The 25,868-nt window shown below is 38.7% G+C and overlaps 1 protein-coding gene across 3 annotated transcripts in view; it reads left to right on the top strand.

Moving 5' to 3' along the window:
* The first annotated feature begins 834 nt into the window (after window positions 1-834).
* The window catches only part of Il15 (interleukin 15), a 70,837-nt gene continuing 45,803 nt past the window's right edge, over window positions 835-25,868 (top strand). Inside the window, exons 1-2 of one of the 3 annotated variants that reach the window (XM_026386189.2) lie at window positions 835-1,257; window positions 23,121-23,242. The gene's annotated coding sequence lies outside the window, so the exon portion shown is untranslated. Of the gene's footprint in view, window positions 1,258-1,284; window positions 1,752-2,933; window positions 2,975-23,120; window positions 23,243-25,868 lie in introns of those variants that run through there. The other 2 variants (XM_026386188.2, XM_026386190.2) reach the window with 2 other exon arrangements.

A 25,868-nucleotide genomic window follows, 5' to 3' on the forward strand; every position in this document is an offset into this window, starting at 1 on the left:
TTAAATATAATTTTCAACTATGAAAAAATTTAGAGAGGTTGTAAAAGAAGGTCTTACATATTTCCAGTAACTTGCTATTATAGCTATGTAAAGTTTGAAGTGATTATTATCAAAAAGTCTACCAGTTGTTTCAAACATAAAACTTTATATAGGAAAGGTAAGTTTATGGAAACAAACTCAAATTTTTTCATAAAAAGCAATAAATGATTTTATGTGGAATTTATTGCACAGTTAATAATCACTTTGAATATTTCCCCACTTTTTTATCATATTAATTTAATACAAAAAATAGTTAAAATTTTAACGGGGCTCCAAGGAGTCTTATCATTTTCTCGGTGCCTTGACTCTGAAAGGTTCTGGGAAGCACCTTCCAACAGGGATTTTTAGTGATTCACATGCGTGCCAGATTCTCCCAAGAACTGGGCATTCTGCCTTTGCTGCTAACTCAGATCCACATGCAGATCACTCAGCCTCAAAAACATCATTCCAATTTGAACATACAATAAAACATCTCAGGATTCCATCAAATGGGATCCCCGTGTAATGTTTTAAGCTCCACTACCTATTAGACTGAAAAAGGGATTCCAGAGAGGTACAGTTCCTGCAAAGTTCACTGATCCTGACAACTGCCTGCAAGAAATGGGTCACTCAGGTGTCTTCAACAATTTCCTCTAATAAGTCAGAAACTTCCTTCTTCCTACTTCTGCTGCAGGGAGACTGGCTTCTCTGGAGTAACTATCCATCCCAATTCGAAATCCCTTTGCTTTCCTCCGAGCGCCCACCCCACCTGGGTCTTCGGGCTTTGCTGCATAAATTTCCCTAAGGCGGCAGTAGCTGTGACCGTGGCCTGTGGGCTCCACGCTACCGATTCAGACTTCTTTGTAGGTGTCCCAGGAGGCAGATAAGGCCAGTGGCCAGTAGCGCATCAAGGCGGCTCCGGGCTTCTTCAGTATCCAGTTCCCCTTTCAGGTTCTGTGCCCCAGGACCTGCAGGTGATCGCGACTCCACCTGTGGCTCCAGGAGCCGCCTGCCACCCGCCCCTCCCCCAACCTCCGCTGGTGGTGTTTATCTTTGACATTGCTTCTGGCTCTTTCTCTTTCACTTTTCTTTTTGCCAGAGTTGGGACTCCCCGATTGGAAGGCGGCGGGGGAAATCACAGCTGACTCGCACGCTCGCTGCCGTCAAAGCCCCTAGCCCTGTCCTTGGTACGTGGCGCTGGCTGCAAGGAGACCACCCTGCATCCAGGTCTCCATGGAGGTATGAGCTCAGCTTCTCCGCTTTGGGAATGGAGATGGTGTTGCTTGAAAACGCGGTGGAATTTTCCCCGAAAGCCTACGCCCCGGGCCCCTCCCAGCTGCGGCTCAACTCACACTTCTCCTCCACCAGCCGCAGCCGGGCCGCCCCGCCCACTTGACGGGGACTTCAGTTTTCGGTTGCACGTCTTGCAGACGGTTTTTCCCCTCCTGACCCTTTATTTGTCCCGTGGGTTCGCCTGCCCATAAGCCTGCTTCCGGAGGAGCGCATTTTCGCGTCCCTTTGCGCCTTGCGTGAGTCTCCCTGGTGCGCTCCAATCCTGCCTTTCCCGGTGGCGGGCGAGCAGTGACAGCGCCGGACCCCTGCGCGCCACCTATTCTGCCCAGGCTGGCGGAGGGTGTCTGGCTGTCCCAGCCACGCAGCGGGTTTGCAAGAAGACGCGCTCCCGCGGCACTGATTCTTCCAGAACCTACTCTTCAACAGAAAGGTCAAGAAAGGTACCGCCGCTCTCCGCTTGCTCCCTGTCGCCCCAAGAGCCTTGCTCTTCGTGCGTGCGCGCCTCTCTCACTACCTTTGCAAAATCAAATTACATCTGTCTTTGATCAGGATATGTCTTCTAGGGAGAGAATTATGCAGGAGTGATCATTGCTTGGCACTAAGGCCTGGCGCTGTGTTCGCGCCAAATCTGCACAAGTCGCTTGTCTCTCAGAAAAGCAGTATTTGGAATGAAGGGAAAAAAAGAAAAAAGAAAGAAAGAAAGAAAAAGAAAAAAGAAAGGAAAAAGAAACTTGCAAGAAATTTGAGAGAATGGTATTGAAATAAAACCCTTATTCAAGAGGCTTTGAATGAATAGCTAATTAATTTTTTTTCAAGCTTTATTGAAGCTCCATTATTACAAGAATTTTCAGTTCACTTGAATTAAATTTTTGTGATTCTATGCATTTAAAATTTGCTAATTTCAAAGTATGTGTCAAGCAAAATAGTTCTTCACTGATGCTTATAAATGAAGTAGATTGTTAAACAGAATGAGTCACAAGTTAAAACTAGAAGCAAAAGTGGCTGTCACCAACAATTTCCCATTAGGTGTTTCTAAACTATTTTGTAATATTATGATACTGGATAATGGCCACTTCTTGCAGTTGTGGTCACTCTCATCTTTCAGTGTACAGAACGAGACCCAACTGAGCTGGCTGAACTCTTGTGTTAGGATTATGGAATAAATAGATCAGGATGGTTATTACACATCTTACTGTGCAGAAGCTGTAAGGTGGACCATTCTGTTGAAATCATCAACATAAAATACACATTAAAATTTAAACTTCTGTCATTTTCTTATAAAGTAGTGCATTGGACATGGTAGAGGGAGGAGGTGCAACAGAAGAAATATCAAGATATGTAAAGGACTGAACACAAAGCAATAGTCATTTTAGGGTTTTAAAGTAAAGAAAAAGCTGAAATTTTAGTGTCAGAAAATTCTTAGGGTTTATTAGGATTCTTTGTGTCATGTCCTTATATTTTTCTTTTTCTCCTTCTGAGGTTCATTCAGACTCATGATCTGCTTTGCAGCAGTGACTAAGAAGGGTTAGATTGGCCCTAGATACAGAATCTCAGATAGGTGGGGTGTTTCCATGATTTTGATGTCATTGCTGTCTGCAAATTTAAAGGAGCAACTCCAGTGTTTGATTTGATGTTCTCATTAGAATTTACCTGCAGATTACTGGTAAGCTTAAGAAAAATAATATGATACTTTTTGTTTAAATCCCTGAAATTAGTATAGCAGAAAGCCATCAACTAGTACTTTAAGAATTAATATTGTCAATGAATGTATTTTTTAAACTGCTTTGAAGGATGGAGAAAACTGGTGATTTTAAGTTTATTGGAAGTAGAAGAGTTTAACATCTGGAGCTTCCCCATCTCAGGTTTGCTGCCTCTGGTAGGTTACAGGAAGTCTGTAAAAGAAGTGGCATGCTGTGTAGATGTAGATTTTCTTCAGGAGAATACCCCATATTTCTAATCAGCTTTTTAAATGGATCTTTGATGCAAAAAGTTTACAAAACTTTTAGAACTTAGAAGATTGTCCTTCCACCCATTTCTCTGAGTGTTTTCTTTTCTTTCTCTTTCTTTGTTTATTGTGTAACTACTCTTCTGAAGGTTAGTTAGTGATAGATAATACAGAGTACTGTCTTCAGATCCACAAGTTGCATTTTGGACAATAATAGGATTAACAGCCAACACCTGTTGAGTTCTTACTAATGTATCAAACATTGTTCTAAGTATGTTTTGGTTTTTGTATTTTGGCAGTGCTGGAAAATTTAACCAGGGCATCCAGCATGGTAGGCAAATCCTCTACCACTAAACTACATGCCCAGCCCTCTAAGTATGCATTTTAAAAACCATCCTGATATATTTTCGTGGTGCAAACTATATTTTGTAGCTTATGAAATTATAGAGTAAATAACTTTCCTAAGGGGATAGGCTTAGAAAGTGGAATTCTAATTCACATAGGTTTAACCCATTTTGTCTCATTATCCTACATGTGGAAAACCTATAAAAAACTTAAATATGATAATATGATTACAAAATGATAAAAATATAATTATAATAGTTATGATATAATAACATAAATTCATGTTAATTTATATATGAGCTCTAGGTTATGATTTCCAACTTATTTTAATATTTTGTTGAAATATTTGCAGGATTGAATACTTGAGACCTACTAGGTAAAGAAAGCATGTATTTATTCAAGGATACTATTATTTCCTACAATAATATTCCTCACTCAAATATTTCCTACAGTTTGACAGTGACAGTCATATTTCATTTTGAGGAAATGTTATAGTGTTACAATGTAGCTTTTAAAGTAATGTTTGTATGACACTTATATAAATGACATCATTAAGTACATATTTAACAATTCTCTTTAATCAAATCATATTCATATAAGTATCTATATGTTTAGTTCCCTGGGGAAATAACTTTTATGTTCCCTGAATGAAAACACTTGTCCAATTCATATCAGTTTTAACTGATAAAAGAATAACAGTAGGCAAATTTGGATTGATCCATATACCTGTATCCACCTATTTACTTATCCATTGGTCCAGGTAGAAGGGCCAGGACTCATGAAGGGATCAGGATGAAAGACCTTCCTATTGCATCACAGCTGGAAATAGTAACATTAACTATTTTGGAAACCCCCTTTTCAGAAGGCCTTATGATAGAAAAGCTGGGAAGAAGCCAACTTCTTTCTTTAGCTATCCATTCATTCTTAGATTTATTTACCCAGTGATTACAGTAACTGCATGAGGTTTTAGAGATTGAACATTGCTTAAATGCTTGCTGCTAGCCTTTTAAATTGATTGGATGGAAAAATTCTATAGGGCCTTTGAGAGAAAATGTGTGGTGGTGAGTACTGGAATGTAATTAACTAAATAATTAATAACAATTTGATGGTGTTATTTCACTAATGAACTATCATCAAGTGTATATACATATGTAAACATATGCATAACTGTGTATATTCTGTATGTGTGTGTGCATGTGTAAGCATATTAAGTTTGTGTGTATATGTATATGCATGTACATATCACCTGTTAACATCTGGGGACAGATAAGGGCTATTTTTCACTCTGCTTCTGGAGCATATTGAATCAGGGATAGCCCAGAAATCTTAACAGAGTCTGAAGTACAAATTATTGTTATTAAGAGAATCATTCCAGTAGAAACCAATGTGAATCTGGAAGTAACACAAAGGAAGTTTCACGCACCACATTGATATTTCATCTGCATGACCTCATGGACTTCTAATAATAACTACATTTTTATCTTCATTGTACAAAAAACATTGTACTGGTATGCAGAATTTCACTTGGATTAGGACATAGCTAAGAAGACATTCTGCTGAGATTTATTTTGTTTACAATGTTAATACTTTTTTTTATATCACATGTTTTCTTTTCTGGGTTCCGGAAGTCAGTTGTTCAGTATAATGAAAACTATAATGCTTGTATCCTTGCCATGAAATAGATGGTGATCATCACTGGGATAATCTAATGATATTTATTACTTAGCTTTATGTTAAAAGATGTTCTTTTTTTTAAAAAAAAAGTTATTCATTGCTGGGATTAGAAATAGTAAATAAGAGGTTCTTTGAGCTCAGTTCAGTTCAACAATATTATTTGTACACATTTTACATCTGAAGGCAAGGTATTTGTATACATCTATTTTATAGTGTTTTAGCCCATGGCAGAGATAGAGGGTTGCATATAGTCTAAATTAAAAAGGACTCAAAAGTTTGGATACAATATGTGGTTGTGTCCTCTCCACAATGTTAATGATTCTTTCAAGTCCTGATAGGTATTGGGAAAGATCAGAGGGGAAAGAAATTATTTGTCAAAAGAAGGAATTGCAACTGAAAATAGTCCTAGAAGAAGAAGATATGATGATTTTAAGATCGATGGGGGAGGAAGTTATCATAGTGACACATACAAAAATGCCCAGAGAAAGCCCAGATCTCTCATAGCACTGAATTATACTTCTCCTTAATGGGAATTTTACACACATATTTTTAAATTGAAATTTGAGAAATGAAGTAGCCCTTGCACACTGTTAGTGATGATCTCTAAAATTTTCAAATAATTATTCTTAAATTGAACATTTTTACAGTTATGGATTTTATAATATATTTTCCATTTTTTTCTCCCTTACTTCCCTACAAAAGTCTATAAATTCAATCTTAATCCTTTTAACTAAGGGGTTCCATTGTTAAAATATCTTCTTGGTTATGTTGTTTTACCTATTATGAATGTACAATTAACCAAATAATCCTTTAACTTTTTGTAAGCAGCAATGAGGCATAAAACTAAAGCTATAGTGGAAATGTGAATGATAGCTAGACATAGAGATGATTGATAACATTGGTTTGATTTAAATTAAAAGCTCTTTCTTACATCACTTTTTCAAGTTGCTCCTTTCTTTATGTGGCACCCTGGCAAGGCAAGCCAAAGGGTCAGATTCTGCATGGGGGAGGGATGTGTCTTTCATAAAGTGGGAAAAGAAGAAAGGGGAAGTAAGAAAGGAGAACTTGCTAGAAATCTGCTTGTCTCAGGTCCAGCAGGCATGGCATTGATAGTACGGGAGTCCCAGTAAGCAGTGGGTATGGAATTTGGTTCCTTTAGTGCTCTGTACCCACACACCCCTGGGAAAATGCAGGACACCCAGGGGCATGTTTTGTTCCATTGGGAGAACTTTGATCTAGTTCAGCCTTATCCCCTTGACATCTGGATTGCTGTGGCTTACTGCACATAAAGCTAAGTACTTGGGGCCTGTGGGCAGAGGTAAAGGACCTAGTGGGTCTGCTGTGGAGCCTCCTCCCTGGCTGGCAGTAGGAAATACTTTCATGCAGGCTGTAATCACCTCTGCATCCCCCTCTCCTCTTCTAGCCTCAGCTCCAGGCACACTGCTGCTGTCTTCTATACATACTTGCCCCTCAGTGCCAGCCTGCCAGGGTCCTGCACAAAGGGCTTATCATCTGTAGTGTCTGTGTCCTCATCCTCTGCCCAGGAAGAACTACTTTCTTCCTTTTATGTATTTATTTGGTGCTGTCTGTATTCCCTTATAATATTTTTTTATGTCTGTAAATTCATTTTGATATGAGTCTGACTCTGTACTTGCATTTTAAATAAAGAAAAGATCTGTGTGCCTTGCAGAGGACTGGTCACATGCATGATTCGTATTGATTCCGTGAGAGTCAGTTGGATCATTCAAAATTTGGACAGCTAAGCACATGACTGTGAAGGAGGGAAGAGGCATAGCAACATAGCAAAAAAAACCAGTGCTGGACTAATAAAATGCTGACAATATTTGAGGAAAATTAGCTCAAGGCAAGAATTTGTTGAAGAAAAAGGCAATTTAGAGATCAGAAAACCAGATAGAAATCCATGCAGTTAATTCAGGTGTGTGGTCTCATTCCCATTATCTAGTCAAGGGTTTATAGCTCTAATAATTCTTTCTCTCCATCATTTTTTTTCTCTCTCTAATGGGTCTTTCCCCTTACCATATCACCAAGCTATAATTCCTCCTATTAAGCAAAAAATAGCCTTGTGTTATTTTCCTCATTTCTTTCCCCTACCACCTGGGTGTTGTGCCCCCATTTTTCAGGAGAACTTTCACCATATTCTTTACCTGAGATTTTGTTCTTTCTCACTGTGTCTTGAACCAGCCTGGTGGTCATCCCACTGGTGCATCGAAATCCATTTGTCAAGGACACAAGAACTTCTCTGTTTTTAAATCTCGTGGTGAGTTCTTGGCTCTCTTCTCCCATGCTCTTTCAGCAGGACCTGAGAGTTCTCCGGCAGACCAACCCCTCTTCTTTCTTTATTTTCCTTTTTCCTCACCAGCAGCCATTTCGGTCTCTTTGACTGGTTTCTTATTTACTGAGTGTGGAAATATAGGAGAGTTTGAGGGCTCAGCCCTCAGGGCTTTAACCCTATGAATATACTCACTACTTTGGTGTTTTCATCTGTCTCATGGCCTTAATGCCTTTGTATACTGATGAGTCATAAATTTATGTCTCCAGCCATGACCTGTCCCTTGAACTCCAGACTCATATCCAAAGTCTCTCCAGAATCTCGATTAGATGTCTAATACTCATTGGATTCCTTAAGATCCTCCCTGTCTGCCTCTCCCACTGTCTTCTCCATCTTACTTGATGTTTCAGCCAGCTTTTTCACTACTGTGACTGACTAAAAGATCTGATCAGAACAATTTTAGGGGAGGAAAAGTTTATGTTGAGCTCACAGTTTCAGAGGTCTCAATTCCCAGACAGCAGGCTCCATTCCCTGGACTTGAGTGAGGCAGAACATCATGGTGGAAGAGTGTGGCAGAGGGAAGCAGCTCACATGATGAACAGAAAGCAGAGAGAGAGACTCCCTTTGCAACATACAAAATATATACCCCAAAGCCACACCCCCAGGGCCTCCTTCCTCCAGCTATACCCTACTTGCCTTCAGCCACCACCCAGTTGATCCCATCAGGTACTAATTCACGGATTTGTTTAAGACTCTCGCAACCCAATCATTTCTCCTCTGAACCTTGTTGCATTGTCTCACACATGAGCTTTGGGGGAATACCTCCCATCCAAACCATAAGGATTCATTCTTTAAAATGAATAGACAGTAAGTCAATCATCAATCAATCAATCATCAATCATCAATCAATCCTGGAGTCATCTTGGACTTTGTTTTTCTCATACCTACTTGAATCTGCCACCAAATCATTTAGCCATGCTTTTTGAAATATAGCCCACCCTTGACCTTTTCTCACCACCAACATTGCTGCCACCTGGGCCCAAACAAGTATCATTTCTCACAGTATAAATGCAAGAGTTGTTCTCACCACTGCCACACTTGCTTCCCTCTGCCCGACTTCAGCGTGTTCTCAATGCAGAAGCCATATTGTTTCCGTTAAATGGTAGTGCATTAAAAGTGACTATCATAAGGTAAAAATGGAATGTAATAACCGTTGAGAACTCAGTGGCTTAAAAACCTCATTCATTTGTTATTTATCATGATTCAGCAATCTGGGCTACCTTTAGCTAGTTGACTCTTCTTAGGTTGTTAGGGTCAAATACCCAAAATTGCTTCTTCATTCTCCTGTCACCTCAGCTAGAATATTTGGAAAGCTAAAGACTGGCCAGCCATTAGCCTTCCTCTGTTTGGCCTCTCTAGATGCCTAATTTACATTTGCATGAGTAGCCTGCTTTCTACCCTTAGAGAGTTAGAAATTTTTATACTTCTTTTAGTTTAGCTGTTGATGTATTGTTTCTTGTGTTTAAATTCATATCTCCTTAAGACATGGGGGACTTCCTTTTAATTTGAGTTTAACTCCATTTGATTAAAAAAAAATATATTTTATATATAATATATAATAAATATATAATATATAATACATCAATAATATATAATAAATATATAAATGTGTATATATACAATGAATATATATTATATATAATAAAAAATATTATATATATATATATTTTTTTTTTGTATCTGACAAGTGGAGTCTCTCTCTGCTTCTGATCATCATGTAAGCTGCTTCCACTCTTCCACCATGATGTTCTGGCTCACTTAAGCCCCAAGGAATGGAGCCTGCTATCTATGGATTAGACTTCTGAAACTGTGAGCCCCCAAATAAACTTTTCCTCCCCTAAAATTGTTCTGGTCAGATCTTTTAATCATAGCAGTGAAAAAGCTGACTAAAACATTATATCTATATCTATATCTATCTGTAACCTGAAAACTCTAAACACTGGCTCCTGTTTACTTTCGCTGCAAGTGAGAATGCTACAGAAGAAGCCCTTAGGATTTTTAGGGGCCCAATCTGACAAAATGTAAGGCAGCACTTTAAAACTTTCTAAGGTCTTACTGAAGGATCTTTTTGCTACGCGCCTACGATATGATCTTCAACCTGAGATCACATTGTTTTAGTAAACCTTGGATTTGACCTCTTTTCTATGACTACTTCTCTCTTTGAATATTTTTTGCTGCCTAGAAAAGCAAGAGTTAGTTTTATTTTCTCAGCCAGCAAATCTTGGGTTGAGCTATTTCCTCTAAATTTGGCTTGAATTCTCTTCCTGCACTTACTCATGGTGCACTGAATGAAACCTATTGTCACTTTCAGAAGCACATTCTTTTTATCTTCTCTATTATTATAGGCCACGATGCTGCCAATGTCCTGTCACATTATGACACGAGTTGTTCTCTCTCCAGCCTCTAATGACAATTTCCCTGCTGACTTTCTAGGCCTTAGTGACAGTGTCCTTGATTCTCTTCAGATGTTCACCTGCCACCTAGTCTCGTATCAGTTTCTGGTATAGTTATCAATTTTTAAACTACCCCCAAACCTACTGGTGTATAATAAGAACTACTTTATTTTCTCAAAGTAAAAATGTGGACAGGACGCAGTGGTGATGATTTGATGTTACCCCACAATGTCTGTGGCCCAGCAGTTAGGACTCAGTGGACCTTGGCTCACTTTTATGGGATCCCAAGTCTGGTTGTTGTTGACTGGGTTCCCTGGTTCTCCTCCATGGTTTTCCATGTGGCTGGCTTGGGCTTCCTCATAGCATGAACCTCTCATGGCTGTCAGACTCCTTGCCTAACATTCATTTTCTATAAGAGAGAAAGTGGGAACTGCAGGCTTTTCAGGCCTGGGAGTTGAATTTCACAGACTACCACGTTTATCTCATTCTTTTGAGAAAAACAAGTCAGAAGACCATCCTCTGTTCAAGAGGACAAGACACAGATTCTACCTTTTAATGGGCAGCATGTCATGCAGGTTCATGATGGGAAGGCATTGACGTATGGTAGCTACTTTTGACAGATAATCTGCCAAAAATGTGATCTTGTTAAAACATTAACCAGGTTTTGCCGCCGCTCCTTTATTCAGAACTATCCATTGCCTTCTCATCTCATTCCAGTAAAAGCCAAATTCTGTTATTTTTATATTTCTGTTATAAAAGTAACTGATATGTGATCAATATGTCCCTAAGTGATTTGTAGCCATCGTCTCATCCACTGTCTTTCCCAGAGCACTAATTCAGTCACCTGGTGGCTCTTCTACTCATCAGTCATAATGTTACGTTCTTGTGTCCAAGTCTTTGAACCTGCTCTTCCTTCTGCCTAGAATGTTCATTTCTCAGATATGACCCACTCTTCTTACCTCCTTAAAGGCCTGGCTTAAATATCTCCTTTGCAATGAAGCTTTTCCTGGCTGGTGAACTTCAGATCGCCCTCCCTCAAGGCTCCCCTCAAAGCTTCTCCAAACACCTGGCACTGTCTTGTTACCATGGTGAAAGGTCTTACCTCCTGGTGCTCTACAGAAATTTGGGAGAAAGACTGGAAAGGAAGTAGCTTTATTTTAAAACCAGGTTTGAAGAAGAGAGAGAACTTTCTGTCTCAAATTTCCACCTTTTGAGGGGAGATAAGGCTTTCAGAAGCTTTCAGAAGAGAAGGGGAGGCACAGTCAGGAAAAAGAACTTAACTAGACTTGACTCAAAGTGAGTTACCTGTGATACGTGGCTGTTAGAAAATTCTCTCCAGCATATTCTGCATGGTCTGGATCGGGAAGGGAAAAGAACTTTCCTGAGGGCCTAATTTGGCCCAGGCTATTGATAGAATCCTCATATTTATCATTAGGAGTAAGAGTTTTTAGCCCTGAAACAAATATGCACAGAAAACAAAATCAGAGCTGTTTAATATTGCAGGCCAGTTTTATTTAGAGTTGATAATTTTATTATCACAAAGTAAGTGCTTCAACAAATGAAAGGAAATTGAAACAAGGCACACCTATTTTCTCCAAATTCCTTCAAATGGAAGTCCTTTCATTTTCTTAATCCCATTTACCCAGTATTTTGAAAAAAAAAAAAACACGATTATTTCAATAGTACAAAAATGATAAGGGAAATTTTATAAAACTGGAAGTATTAGTAGCACATAGATTAGTGTCTCTTCTCTTAAAGATCAAGAAAGGGCTGGGGCTGTAGTTCAGTGGTAGAGTACCTGCCTGCACCTGTGAGGCACTGGGTTCAATCCTCAGCACCACATAAAAATAAATAAAGATATTGTGTCCAACTATAACTAAAAAAAAAATGTTTAAAAAAACGAATGCAAGATAACAAATATGTAGCCCTAACGGCATTATTATGTCACTTCAGAATTTACCATAACCCCAAATCAGAGTACAAAAAATTCTGTATTTTGTATCTTTGGACTTTACTCCTGAAAAGCAAGATCCTAGTTTATTGTATGCCTAGGACCTCTAAACTTTGAGACACGGTTTTGCTGGTGGCTTATTTGACTTGATCGTAAGGCGTATATCTTATAAAGCCTGAGCTCTCTTAATTCAAGCCATGTTATTCTCAGTCACTGCAATTTATAAACACAGCTTCCAGGACATGTTTTTTTTTTTTCAGTCCAGGAAGGCTGACCGTGGACAAAGTTCTACTATGTAATAGCAGACTTATACTGATCATTTTCTCTGTACATGACTCTCTACTATGTGCTGGACGGGATACAAACAAGGAGCCATAATAATCTCCAGGAATTTATTATCTAGTAGAGCAATTCTTATATGTATGGAAAGAGTTGCATAGTCCGTGTGTTGAAGGGCTGCCTGACCTTTAAGTACACCATGCTTGCTTGCATAGCTGGATATCTGGGCATGCTGCCTTATAGGTAGTACACTAGTTCATCCAATGCCTCTTCCTCCTGGCTCTTTTTAGCTGGTGCAAAAGTCTCCAGTAATACTTCCTCGGAAAATATTTCCCTAAACCTCTAAGCCTGGGTTAGGCATTTTCCATTCTTAATCTCATTGAGTAAATATTTGTGTAGTGAACATTTGTTGCCATCCAAAATGCTGAGCATTTTCACATGTTTAATCCTCCCAATTCTTCAGGCACTTTCTTCCTACTTTCCAGATGAGTAAACTGAAGCATCAAGAAGTGAGGTGACTTGCAGGGAGCTGATAGCTAGGAAGTGGTAGAACTGAATGTGCACTGGAATTTATCTCTAGAGCCTGTGTTCTCCACAGGGAGGATACAAGGAAAGATTGAATGAGAGGAGATCCAGTTACCATTATTTGCAGACTCAAGCCATATGAATAACCAAGGTTTTCAGATAGAAGATCAAGAAAATTAGTGACACTTTGCAATACTAGATAAAATATTAGGACTGGCAGTATAGTTCAGTGGTAGAGTGCTTGCCTAGCATATGTGAGAGACCTTGGGTTTGATTCTCAGCACTGCCAGAAAAAAATATTAGAATTCTAAATAAGATATAGTATATAGTATATAGTATAACAATAGTAAAACAAATAAACCATGTAACCTACCCTAGCAGGAACACACGCACTACAGTAAAATACTTGAGGATTGTATAGATAGCTCAATATCAGAAAATGTATCAGTATAATCTTGTGATATGGAAAAAATAATATCAAACTGTTAGAAGAATAAGAATAGATGGGATCTTCCAAAAGTGGATACAGTGTTATCTATGAAAAGCCTGTACTGAAAATCGAATGTAATTCAAAAACTTGAAAAACATTTCCTTTAGTTTGAGAGAGAGGGAGGATACCAGTGTTGGTATGATATTCCCTTAGAGTACTAAAGACAGAGATAATGATAGCAGCACATTTTTATTGAGCATTTAACTATATGCCAGGCAGGACAGTAAACATGAGTGTGGCTTAGCTATTGGTGAGAACAGCGTGAATGGTCCATCTTCCCACTCCTCCAGGGAAGAAGGATAAGAATTGAACCACAGTGAGTCAGGGTTGAAAAGACTTGTTTGGAGCAATCGCAGGTGAAATGTTTGTTTTTCTGACCCAGAAAGCAGCTATTTGGAAATCAGTGGTGGGGAGCCACTTGAATTATAGACATGTTTTGCTGGTGGTAAGGATGATGTTGATAGTTAGCTCTAAGATATGAAATGCAAAAAGCTCAAAATTCACTAATAACTGCCTTTGTAATATGGTCAATTTATGTGAATTTCAAGTACAAAACATTGTAATATGGGCTGTAGATTAGACTCAGATTACAATGTATAGACTCTATCTATATATTAGACTCATCCTGAAATTGAAGTTAATATAGAGAAGTGGTATAATCCATATGTATTTTTGGTGCGTCTGTTAACTGAATGAATTTCTAGTGTAGAATTAAAATGGGAATCCAAAACACAAATAGTGACCCGAAATGCATTGTTAAAATTTAACCCCTTTGTGTAAAAAATCTAGGCAAAAAATTCATTTACTTTTTTTTTTTTTTTCCTCTTCTGAAAGTAAGATGATTAGAAAGGAGAAATTCCCCCTCGGGGTGTTAAACCATCCTTGGTGGTTCTAAGGATTTGCATAACAATTCAATATCTTCTAAGATTATCAACTATACCTTTATAGATGTTACTTAGGCACTGGATTGAATTTTAGTCACTTCCAATCTAATTTCATTTTGAAGATAAGATAACTGAGGTTTTGATGTATGAGGTACTTCGCTCATGGTGAATCTCTCTGGATGTGTTGTGGGAAAGTGATGTGCTTCCTACAAGGGCCACCGTTTTTTCTATTCTGTTCGTCTTTAAAATGTTACAGTTTCCAATACTGTAGTTCATGTAACACTGAGACTGAAGAAGGCTCCCTGGCAGAATTTGAAATCTTGCTAATCTTAACCATGGAACAGACCTGGAGCTTAGAAGCTGCAAATGACAATCTCTTTAGAGCAATAGCTTGGAAACTATTAGTTAAATAATATGTAATTAAGGTCAGTGAGGAGGGGTAAAGTACTGTTTCCTACCATGGAAATGGGCATTCTTTGAGCTCTGTCTAGATGAGTATACATAGCCCTGGTGGAGAGGAAAGAGCTACAGTGTGTGATCAGGGTGGACGAGTTCTCTGAACTAGCCATGTGAATCACACTAGAGGTCAGGAGTTCAAACTCTCTGCCAACTGTCAGATGAACTTTATTAACAGAGTCAGCCTATGCTGAGAAGTTTTGTGAGCACCACTGCTTTGCTAGGTAGACTTGAGAAGTTTAGGTTGCTTGTCAGGAAGGAGCCTGGGAAGCAGTGCTTTAGAAATAAGATATTGGGACTACTGCAGCAAATTGGTGGCTGCTCTGTTGTTCCAGAGATCCCATGTTCAGTGTAAACGACTTGATAGATTTCATAAAAAGCCAAGTACTGGGAATGGGAAATGCCAGAGGTCTAATTGGCAAGAATAATTAAAGATTAGAAGAATGGCTGCCAGTGTTAGTCAGACTGCCTGAGGACAGGGTAGGATTATGTGGTCTCCAGTGCATCTGGGTTTAATACAAGATCAACCTTGCTCTAAATCATTTTACTTAATTGTAAGTGTTGTTCCTGACATTCGTGGTAATCGTGCTTCTTTGCTGCTGTAGGGAATTAGAGAGAAACAATAGAAATGTTTGAATCCAGTTATTCGCCAGCAGGAGATGTGCTGTACCATTAAACTGTTGTTTTCATTGATAGGTTAGTCCCAGCAGGTAATAGGAAATGTGCATCATTGCAAATTATCTTGTGGTATTTCCTGCTACAGCAGATGATGTACATCTTCCACTTCAGCAATGAGCGGTCCTGTAGAGATTGGTGTCATTATGGTTGTTATAAATCACAGCGTGCATTTTAATAGTTAAACAATTATCTAGAGTGGCAGTATTGTTGGGTAATGACTGGCTGATTTTAATGGTGAAGAAGAAGTTTTATATGGATCTTTTTATATAAGTGCCTGAAGAATCCAAAAGACATTTTAAATGCTTATCTGGGAACTTTTTGTTTTTCTTTTTTAGGCTCATTTATCTTTAACTGAAAATACATGAAGTTCAGAAGCCCATCAAAATAGCTTTCCATATGTATAGGTAGAGTTTAAGGTCATGATATATACGTATAATAATTTCTATCATAAGCAGATAAGGTATAGAAGGAATAAGGAAGCCAAAACTGGCCACTTCTAAATTCAGGCATACCTAAGTAAACAAGGTTTGGCTTGGCCTTTGGAATGAGAGGCAGACACTTCTTTAGTCTTAAGGGGCTAAAGCTATAAGGCTTCTTTCCTCTCTCTTTCTATTCTTTCCTTTTAGTTAGGTTTTTCATTGCTGTGACAAAAAGATCCAACAAGAACAATTTTAGAGGAGGAAAAGTTCATTTGGGGACTCACAGTTTCAGAGGTCTCAGTCCATAGACAGCCATCTCCATTCCTGGGGGCCCTAGGGGAGGCAGAAGATCATGGCAGAAGAGCGTGGAAGAGGGGAAACAGCTCAGGACATTACAGCAGAAAGGAGGGAGAGGGAGAGGGAGAGGGAGAGGGAGAGGGAGAGGGAGAGGGAGAGGGAGAGGGAGAGGGAGAGGGAGAGGGAGAGGGAGAGGGAGAGGGAGAGGGAGAGGGAGAGAAAGGGGTGTGGAGAGGGAGGGAGAGAAAGGGGTGTGGAGAGGGAGGGAGAGAAAGGGGTGTGGAGAGGGAGGGAGAGAGATCCATTGAACAAGGACAAAATATAAATCCAAAAGGTATGTGCCAGGGACTCACCTTCTCCAGCCACAACCTACCTGCCTCCAGTGAGCATCCCAATCAGTGGATTAATGTGCTGATTAGGTGAAGGGTCTCCTAATCCCATCATTTCACTTCTGGATGTCCTGGCATTGGCCCACATATGAGCTTTTGGAGAACACCCAATATCTAAACCATTCCACATTTATATGATTCCTTTATCATAGTCTTCCTGCCGTTGTTCTTACACCATTATGGTCTTTATGTTCTTCAAAATCGAGCTCAAATTTACCAACTATAGACCCTTCATCTTGCTGCCTCAGGAAATCCCTGCATTTCCCATTTTGCTGTATGAGTCTTGGCATTTTTCATAGCAAACTTGGATGCCCTTTATATTTTAGAATTCTATCCAGTGGTGAGTTTTCCCAACAAGACTGGAACCATTCCAATTTTGAAAGTATAAAAATGTTCCTAGGCTTTCGTTTGATAAAAAAATTTGCATCAGAGTATCAATCAACCATATCACTAACACACATTTAGTTTACTGATGTTTTCCTTATAGCAAGACTTTCCTGAGGAAGGAGTCATTGTGAGCTTTATTCATTACAAACTGAACATTAATAGCACTGAACTATGCAGATGTTAACAGCTACTTTTTTCTCTTGGTGGAATAGCCCAAGCGTGGGGGATGATGCGGCTGGTTTATAGTGTGATGCTTCATTCACAATGGGGATAATTGCCCATAAAGAGTTGATTTTTGAGTGCTCATGTGTATTAAGATTTGTTTAATGAAGTTTGCATGAATGAGCTCAGTTAAACTTCACAAAGATCCTGTGAGATGGGTAATGCCATGCTTCTCAATTTATAGATACAAGAACTGAGCTCCTGAAACAATAATCTGCCCTAAATGTTACTGGTAATAAGTAGTTAAGTCAGATTTCAAACCCAGCTTTGTCTGAGACAAAGTTCTGTTCTATACCTCTCCAGTGGAACTTTCTGCAGGAATGAAAACGAAATATTCTATCCCTCTCTGTCCCACATAGTGGGCACTAAAAGTATATGGCTTTTTACCACTTGAAGTGGCTGGACTGAGGACAGGATTTTCTACTTTTAGTTTATTTTAGTTAATGATTTCTACTTCTAGTTTATTTTAGTTAGTTTACTTTTAAATTTAAACGCTACATGGGTTAGTAGCTACTGTACTTGTTAACACAGCTCTGGATACTTTTTAAATATTGACGAATATGAGCCAATAAAAGAGAAACCATATCAGAAAAATATATTTATAGAAGATACTATTCTTTATCCATTTCTAGAATTTTCCCGTTTCATAAAAAAGAGTGTCTTAAATTTGTTGCTGTATTAGAAGCACGGGATTTTACTTCTTTAAAAAGTTACTTGCTGCCTCCTTTGGTTGAGACATTGCTAAATTTTGGGCATTCTAAATGAATAAGTTATGGTTTTGAACTTTATGGAGCTCACCCATTTAGTAACTTAATAAATGTTATAATTTCTTTCATAGTCTTTTCATATGCAATTAATAAAGTGTTTCAATCTCCAATGTCTAATATTTTGTCATGTTTTTCTGTTAATTTTAATGTTGTATTTTGAATATATCAATTGGTATAAATTCACATGTTCTAAACTTCAAAATGTATAAAGTGCTTTCCAGTTCCTTTCTATAGATACAACCAGTGCTGTCATTTTCTAGTGTATGCCTTTACAAATACTTTTGTGCACTTGTGAGAAAATGCACATATGTATTTACTTCTTCCCTTTTCAAAAAGTATAAACTGTTGAAGAAACTTGCTATTTTCACTTAAAATATACCTTGGAGTTTTTCATATTAGTATTTAAATAAGTTTTCATTCTTTTATATGACTGTATAATATTCCAATGCATCATAATTCATTTAGTAATGCCTTATTGGTGAAAATTTAGAATGTTTCCATTATTTTTCTATTATAGGAAATATTGACATGAGTAACTTCAATGATTAGATTCAAAAGTCATCCCGAGTGGACTGCATTCATGTTTCCCAGAGCATATTTTAGAGACCATAAGTCTCATAAAATGTTGAATATAAAAAAAAAATTCTATGATTAAGTAACTGGGTAACTTTAGCATTTGTTGGTGGTTCATCATGTACATTGTCAAATTAAAAGAAGTTCTGTGATAATCTGTTTTGATTTGATACAGGTGCATTCCCATCTTACATTTTCTCAAAGACAGAATACACTATATTTGTAGGTTGGGATTTCTAGGGAGCAGATGCCGGGGTAGAGATGTGCATTTTATGTGCAGTCTGCATGCAGTGGGTGTTCTCAACTCCTAATGGAACTGGGGCAGATAGAAACAAAGTAGGCAGAGGGGACATTGTAATACAGTTGCAATAGAGGATTCAGCAGATCTGGTGAGGAAGGCTGTGGAGCTAGGAAGCCCCATGGGAGGTGGTCCAACCCTGGGGAAGAAGGCCAGGTTCTTCCAGGGGAAGGTCATGACCTTGTACTAGATACCTTCATTGATGACAGCATTTCTGGGTAGGGACACAACTATGCGCTGTCAGCTGGCAAAATGAGTGCCTCCTTGTTGACTACAACTCTGAATAGCATCTTAACATTTTTTTTAAGTAAATGTTTATTTGTTATTTACTACATGGTCTTATTGATTAGAGCAAGTCACTAGGTCACTTTGGAAACCAGTTTCTTGCTCTCTGAAATATGAATGCTGAACTGAAAATTTTTTGAAACATCTAATATTCTCTTTTTCTGGTTCCATTGAATTGATTACATTCAAGGTCAGAGATAAATTTTCCTAAATACATGATTGGCCACATCAAGGTCAACTATGGGTGTGTAGGTCAACCTTAAGCTTTCATACTACTGCTGTGCAATGATGGAGAAAGTGCATTTTTATAGGGCTTTCAGGTGCATGGCACCTAACTTTGGGAAGCCTCTTAGGGGCAAAATATGGCCTAGGAGACATGTGTTAGTAATCTTTGGTCACTGTGACCAAAACACTTGACACGAAAAACGTGGAGGAGGAAAGGTTTGTTTTAGATCATGGTTTCCAAAGTTTTTGTCTATGATGTGCTGACTCCAGGCAGAAACATCATGGTGGTCAAGAGAGAGGAAAGCTTCTCAGTTCGTTTCAACAGAAAGGAGAGAGAGAGAGAGAGAGAGAGAGAGAGAGAGAGAGAGAGAGAGAGAGAGAACACACAGGTGTGCACAAGGAAAGAGAATGAGAGAATACACAGAAGGAGATGGGGAGAAAAAATACCTTCCTAGGGCACAACCCCAGTGATCTACTTCCTCCAAGTAGGCCCCACCCCCTAAAACGCCCATAATACCATCAAATGATTTCATCCTCACTGGATCAATCCACCAATGAGGACAGGGTCCTCATGACTCAATCACTTTCCAAAAACCTCACCTCTGAGTATTGCAGCATTGGGGGAAAGGCCTTCAACACACAGGGAGACACTCCATATCCAGACCATACCAAGCTGAGTAGGAGGGGTGCTTTTGTTTTTTAAATATGTCAGTCACAAGTTATTATGTATTCACTGAAGTAGCTGGCCCTCGGTCTTCCTAGGAATATTATCTCATATTGGTAATAATTGAGTAATCAGACTGCAGTCAGCAGAGAGATGACTGTGTGCCTGCCCCTTTTGTCTATATAAATAGTGTCTTCGTATCACTGCATCAGTCTGGGAAATATTTATCCCATACACTGGTCTCCCTTATGTTGCAGCATGAACCCCACTCCCCAACCCTAAAAAAAAAACAATAAAACCCTGTTTGGGATGGTTTTGTTTTGCCTCTTCATTCCTTCTATCTTGAGCTGAACAGGCTGGGATGGTTGCATTAAGAGCTGGCCACATGAAGGGCTGCTAGTGCTAAGAGCACCGAGCAGCGGAGATCTGCTGAGTAGTTCCAAAGAATTGCCGAGAGCCTCTGACTTCTGAAGGCAAGTGGGAGAGCTGCTAACATGAGACGGAGAGCTGCAGCACTTAAAGCTCAGAGATACTAACACTAAGGTAGCTGCACTTCATCTTTTTGAATGAATTGAGCAAAAGAAATCTCAGCTGGTTGGCAACAAGGCTAGCTGTGTTATCATATGTCTGCTAATTGCAGACTTTCTGCACTGCTGTTCCCTGCATGGGTGCTCTTCAGATTGGAGTGGAGATAATGCAATTGACTGCAGTGTGGGTAGAGGCGTCCAGAGCAGTACAGGGCAGAGGCATCTAGAGCATCCCTGGCATAAGTGAAGGTATTTGACAGCGATTGCGGTAGCCATGGGCAGTTGCAATGGCAATCACAAAAGCAGTGGTGGCTAGAAGAGGGCTTTTGGAACAGGTTCATGGAGACAGCCCAACTGGACTACTGAAGCAGTGGTAGTCTAATCAGCGACCTTTATGACAGCTGTAGGAGCAGCGATGGAATCAGTGATGTCTGTGGCAACTGCAGAAGTGTTGGCCCTGTAGCACCAGCCGAGGCTCCCAGTGGAGTTGCAGGAGTGGCAGCAAGAGTAGTCGCTACTCAGCGGAACATGGGACTGCCAGGATGACAGCAGTGGTCCCCGTCCAGCCTGATGTCATCCTGGCTGTTGCTGTCACCCTGGCTAGATTGGCCATCTGGCTACAGTACCTGGGTATAGGGGAGGGACATGATGGATATCAGTTGATCAACCAGACACAATGATGCCCAATTCCTACCACCCTCAAGCTGCTTTGGCTGTTTGAAATGAACAGAAAAGTAGAAAAGTATCCCTTGGAGAGAGTTGGGTCTTCCTATTGGTCTCGTCCTGAGCTGATGTGATGTCCAACTAGGGGATGAAATGCCAGTTTGTATTAGCTGGGGCTCCGGTAACAAATTACTACAGAATGGGTGGTTTATACAAGCAACCGGAATTTGTTTCTTAGTTCTGGATACTGGGAAGCCCAGCAATAAGATGCCAGCTGATTTGGTTTCTGGCTTTCAGATGGCTGCCTTCTTTCTATGTCTTCACATCAGAGACAGAGAAAGAGACAGTAGAGAAGGAGGAGGAGGAGGAGGGGAAGAGGGAGAAAGGAGGAGGAGAAGGAAGAGGGAGGGGAGGTGGAAGAGGAGGAGGAGAAGGGAGGAGAGGAAAGAGAAGCAGTCGCAAACTAGCTTCTTGGTGTCTCTTCTCATAAAAGCACTAATCCCTAAGGGCCCACTCTTCTGACCTCATCTCAGCCTCATTATTTCCACAAGATTCCATCACAAATACTATCACGTTGGGGTTCTCACTTCAGCATATGAATTTTGGTGGAGGCATGTAGTCACATTTCAGTCTATGACAGTTTTTTCTTTTTTTTTATATAGGCTTATAAAACAAAGAAAAAACTGTCATAGACTGAGAAACAAATTCCTGTTGCTTGTATAAACCACCCATTCCCATCATGTCCTTGAATGGTGACTCCAGTCATTACCTCGGCTATACTTTCCTGATATTTTAGTTTTTTCTATGTGGATCAGAGATAAAGTCTCAGAGTGGGTTGATGGTGGGGGTTAGTAGTAAGTAGGAGATGTTTTCCCACCTCTGAATTAGCCTTGGAGCAGATGTCTGGACCCAGAACTCTCTTTATAACTTTGTATAACTTGATGTTTATTTGTCCTTAACATTGAGTTCTAGCCACCAATTCTAGGACAAGAATAAAATCTCATGCCAAATCTTACTGAAATCCTGTTCCTCCTCCAGGAATTCTGAGCCAGTGCAGGCAGCATTCCTTTGCTACTAAAACTGCTCGCTCAGGCCACCTCCAATGTCTCATGTTCACTGAAATCTTTCCCAGTTCCTCATCTTCCTCATCCCCATGGGATCCATGGCCTCACACACTGATTTTGCATGAGACTTTCTTCATTCCCCTTTCAAAACATTCAGAGCATTTTTTTTCCTGTTGTTTTCTGTTTTTTTTTCCACTAGTTGATGAGCTTCTTAAGGATTAAAACCCATTATTAGAGCACCAAGCAAAGATCCTTAGATATAGGAAGTTTTGCATAAATGTTTCTTTAAATGAATAATTTGGAAGAATTCTGGCTTTCAGGTAGGCATAAAGAAGGGCTAAATTTGGATTTGCAATTATATTAAACGTTTGCTACCTCAGTAGTGATCAGAACTAAGATTGTTTAAAATTAATTATTACTCTTATTGTAAATATTCTTTATACCATCAGCCATACTGAAATCTGGCTGTTTCTTAATTTACTTTATAAAATAGAAGTTATACTGCTTTACTTTTTTAAAGTGGAATAAGTTGAAATACCATTTGTAAAAATAGGAGGCGTACTATTTTAAGGTTTTCTAATAGTACAATCTGTTAGCATATTTAAACCCCTTAAATCAAATGTACTTTGAAAAATGATATCATACATAATAGTGTTTTAATATTAAATATATGAATGGAGATTTATATTTCATTGTTAGAATAGATGTTCAAAACTATATTCAATATCTTCCTTAGACAGTAACATAACAGGAAGCCCACATGTATCTTTGACATTTTCCTTATGCCATTTTGTGGTAGAATGAAGAACATTTTGCTAGAAAACTCTGGGAAGCATTATACTTTCTAATCAACATTAGCTTGAGTTAGATTATGGGACACTCTCAAGACTTCAGGAAAGATTCACCCAGAAAATTCAGGCTTAACTTTTGAAGCCTTCTCCATGCAAGACTTCATGTCTTTTATAGCATAATCAGGAACATAGTAAACCATTAACCTGAGGAGAAGAGGATTCAATACCTAATTTTTGATCTTTTTATTCCCACCTTTGACTTTTACAGAATCTATCCCGACGTGTGGCCATCTGGCTCTGTGAAGCAATGTCTCCTCCTGTTCCATGTTAGTGATGTCCCACGGAGTACAGAAGTCCATGCCAGCAGACAGCCAGGCTACAGGAGGTCATGTAAGCAAAGTTGAAAAACCATATTATGCAATATAAACACTTTTATGTACTTAATAAAAAGTAGAGTGGGGCAAACCTGGTAATGTCATACATAAATCAGAATTTTTGTAAACTGAGCACCTTGGATGAAAAAGAAAATGCCAATTTTCATAGACTGTTTAAAGCATTTCCTGTGGATGGAGAATACTGCACATAAGAAAAGTAGACATTTTTTTTTTCTGGCCACATGAAGGGCTGCTAGTGCTAAGAGCACCGAGCAGCGGAGATCTGCTGAGTAGTTCCAAAGAATCGCCAATTACTCAGATAGGGAATGTTCTAAACTTTCTAATCTAAATGGTCAGTCTCAACTAGTCCACTCTCCTCTATGGAAAGCAGCCATAGACATGGATGTGTCTGTTCAGTCCCAACAGAACTAGTTAGTGGGTGCATTTTAGTAAGCTTCTCAACTAAAAAAAAAAAAAAATGATAAAAAAATTAGAGAAGTTAAGTTCATTTGAGCTCATATTCAGGGGTTCAGTCTATGGTTGGCCAATTCCTTAGCTCTGGCTCTAAGGTGAGGCAGAACATCATGGTGGAAATGTGTGGCAGAGTTAAGCAGCTCAGGACATAGCAGCCAGGAAGCAGAGAGAGCTCCACTGACCAAGGACAAAGAAATAAACCCCAAAGGCATGCTCTCAGTGATCTACTTCCCCTAGCTACAACCTACCTGCCCACAGTTACCACCCAGTTAATCCATATTAGTGGAATAACTCACTGATTAGGTAAAGGCTCTCATAATCAAATCATTTTACCTCTGAATTTTTTTTTCATCATCTCACACATGAGATTTTTGGGGGGATACCTCATATTTGAACCATAACAGGAAGAAATTTGAGCTATAGATCACACTTTGCCAATCCTAGGAACATAAGATGACGAGATTCTGCAGCTCACATTCTGCTACTTTACTACTTTGCTTTTGAAGAAATGGATGCTTCAAATTACACAATAATATAATTCCATTTTCCAACTTCTTAGTTTACTACTTTAAGGAAATTAGAGACTATCTGATATTGATGAGATTATTTAATGACTAATTGAAATTTTTGAAAAATATATAAAGATAATATAAGATCAAGTTCAGTCTCAAGAACTCAACAAAATAAAGCCACAGAAATGAAAATTCAAGCACCTGGATTCTTATTGGTAAACCTACACATATCTCTTTTTTAAAATTTTTTTATTGGTTCCTCTTAGTTATACATAATATTAGGTTTCATTCTGACATAATTATAAAAGCATGAACATACTTTGCGCTCATTCAGATCCCAGTAGTATCCCTTTCCCTTCCTTCCTCCCTGTTCCTCTTACATTTTGTTATAATTTCTGTGTAATTCCTCAAAATAAAATTTTGTATTGTGTACATAATGCAGAAGGAAAGGGGGTTTACATAAACGGAAACTCTTTACATAAATGCTAATGAGAAAAAGGTAATTCCTCTTTTGCTTAGTCATTTTTTGGTGCCAGAAAATAAGAACATTAAAAAGTGAAACAAAAAGTGTGAAAAAACATATCCTTTGGCAGTAATTACCTATAAACTAACAATTTCCCCTTAACTTCATTAGGCTTCCTTGAAACTACTTTTTAGTAGGAATTTTGGTAAGTATTCCCCTGAACTCAAGGATCAATTTACTGGTGGTCTTTTGGATACATGCTTATTAGGGTGTCTGCACTGAGGGTTCTAAGAAAGTACAGGACATTTTGATCATTGGGGTATAGAACTTGGGACTTTTTAAGCACTAGCAATGTAGCTTTGAATTATCTTGTCACTATGAGATACTAATGAAAGCAACTAGTCATTAATTTAAAAAATTCCATTTTGATAAATTTGGGGACAGGAGAGTTTTTTTTTAAAAATGAGATCATGGTTGAAAATGCAAGAAATTCCAAGAGGAACCTCCTCCCTTATTATCTCAGTAATAAATAAGTGTTTGAAGTTGTAAGAAAAAAGTCTCATATGCTCTCTGTTTTTTTTCTTTTTGATGAATTCTGATTCCTCAGTTTTTCCTTCAGCTTCCTTTGTTGGTATTCTAACAAAGAGAGGCCTTTTGATTGGTCACTTGGGGTGACTAGTGACTAGTATTCCTGTCTAATATGAGTGAGGACTGAAAATTTAGGGTAGGTAGAGAGACCTCAAATATCTCAATTTGCATACTAAAAAGCAGGCAATCAAGTGCCATTTATTCCTTAGTGACCCTTGATATTACTGTAACTAGGACCCAGTAAAGCACAATTGGTACAGGATTTCCTCTCCAAAGCAGCTCTTATTTTGGAAAATCAATTTAGCATAGTAGGCTTCATAATAAAGAAACCTTGGCTGAAATGACATTTGTATAACTGAATTTCACCTGCAGTGTTTATCATGATCTTTACTTTTTTTTTACATTCTGAGAATAAATGTACTTATGCATCAGAATTTGGGTATATGGTGAGTTAATTCTGAGAACAAATGTACTTATAAATAAGAATTTGGAATATATGGTAAGTTCATAAGGATCTCATATCTACATGCTTTCACCAAAGCCCTCTTTATTTATTTTACCTACAACTGTAGTCTACAGGGTTGGGAAGCCATCAAACATGTTTT

Source organism: Urocitellus parryii, chromosome 10, assembly GCF_045843805.1.
Source record: "Urocitellus parryii isolate mUroPar1 chromosome 10, mUroPar1.hap1, whole genome shotgun sequence".
Taxonomy (NCBI): Eukaryota; Metazoa; Chordata; class Mammalia; order Rodentia; family Sciuridae; genus Urocitellus; species Urocitellus parryii.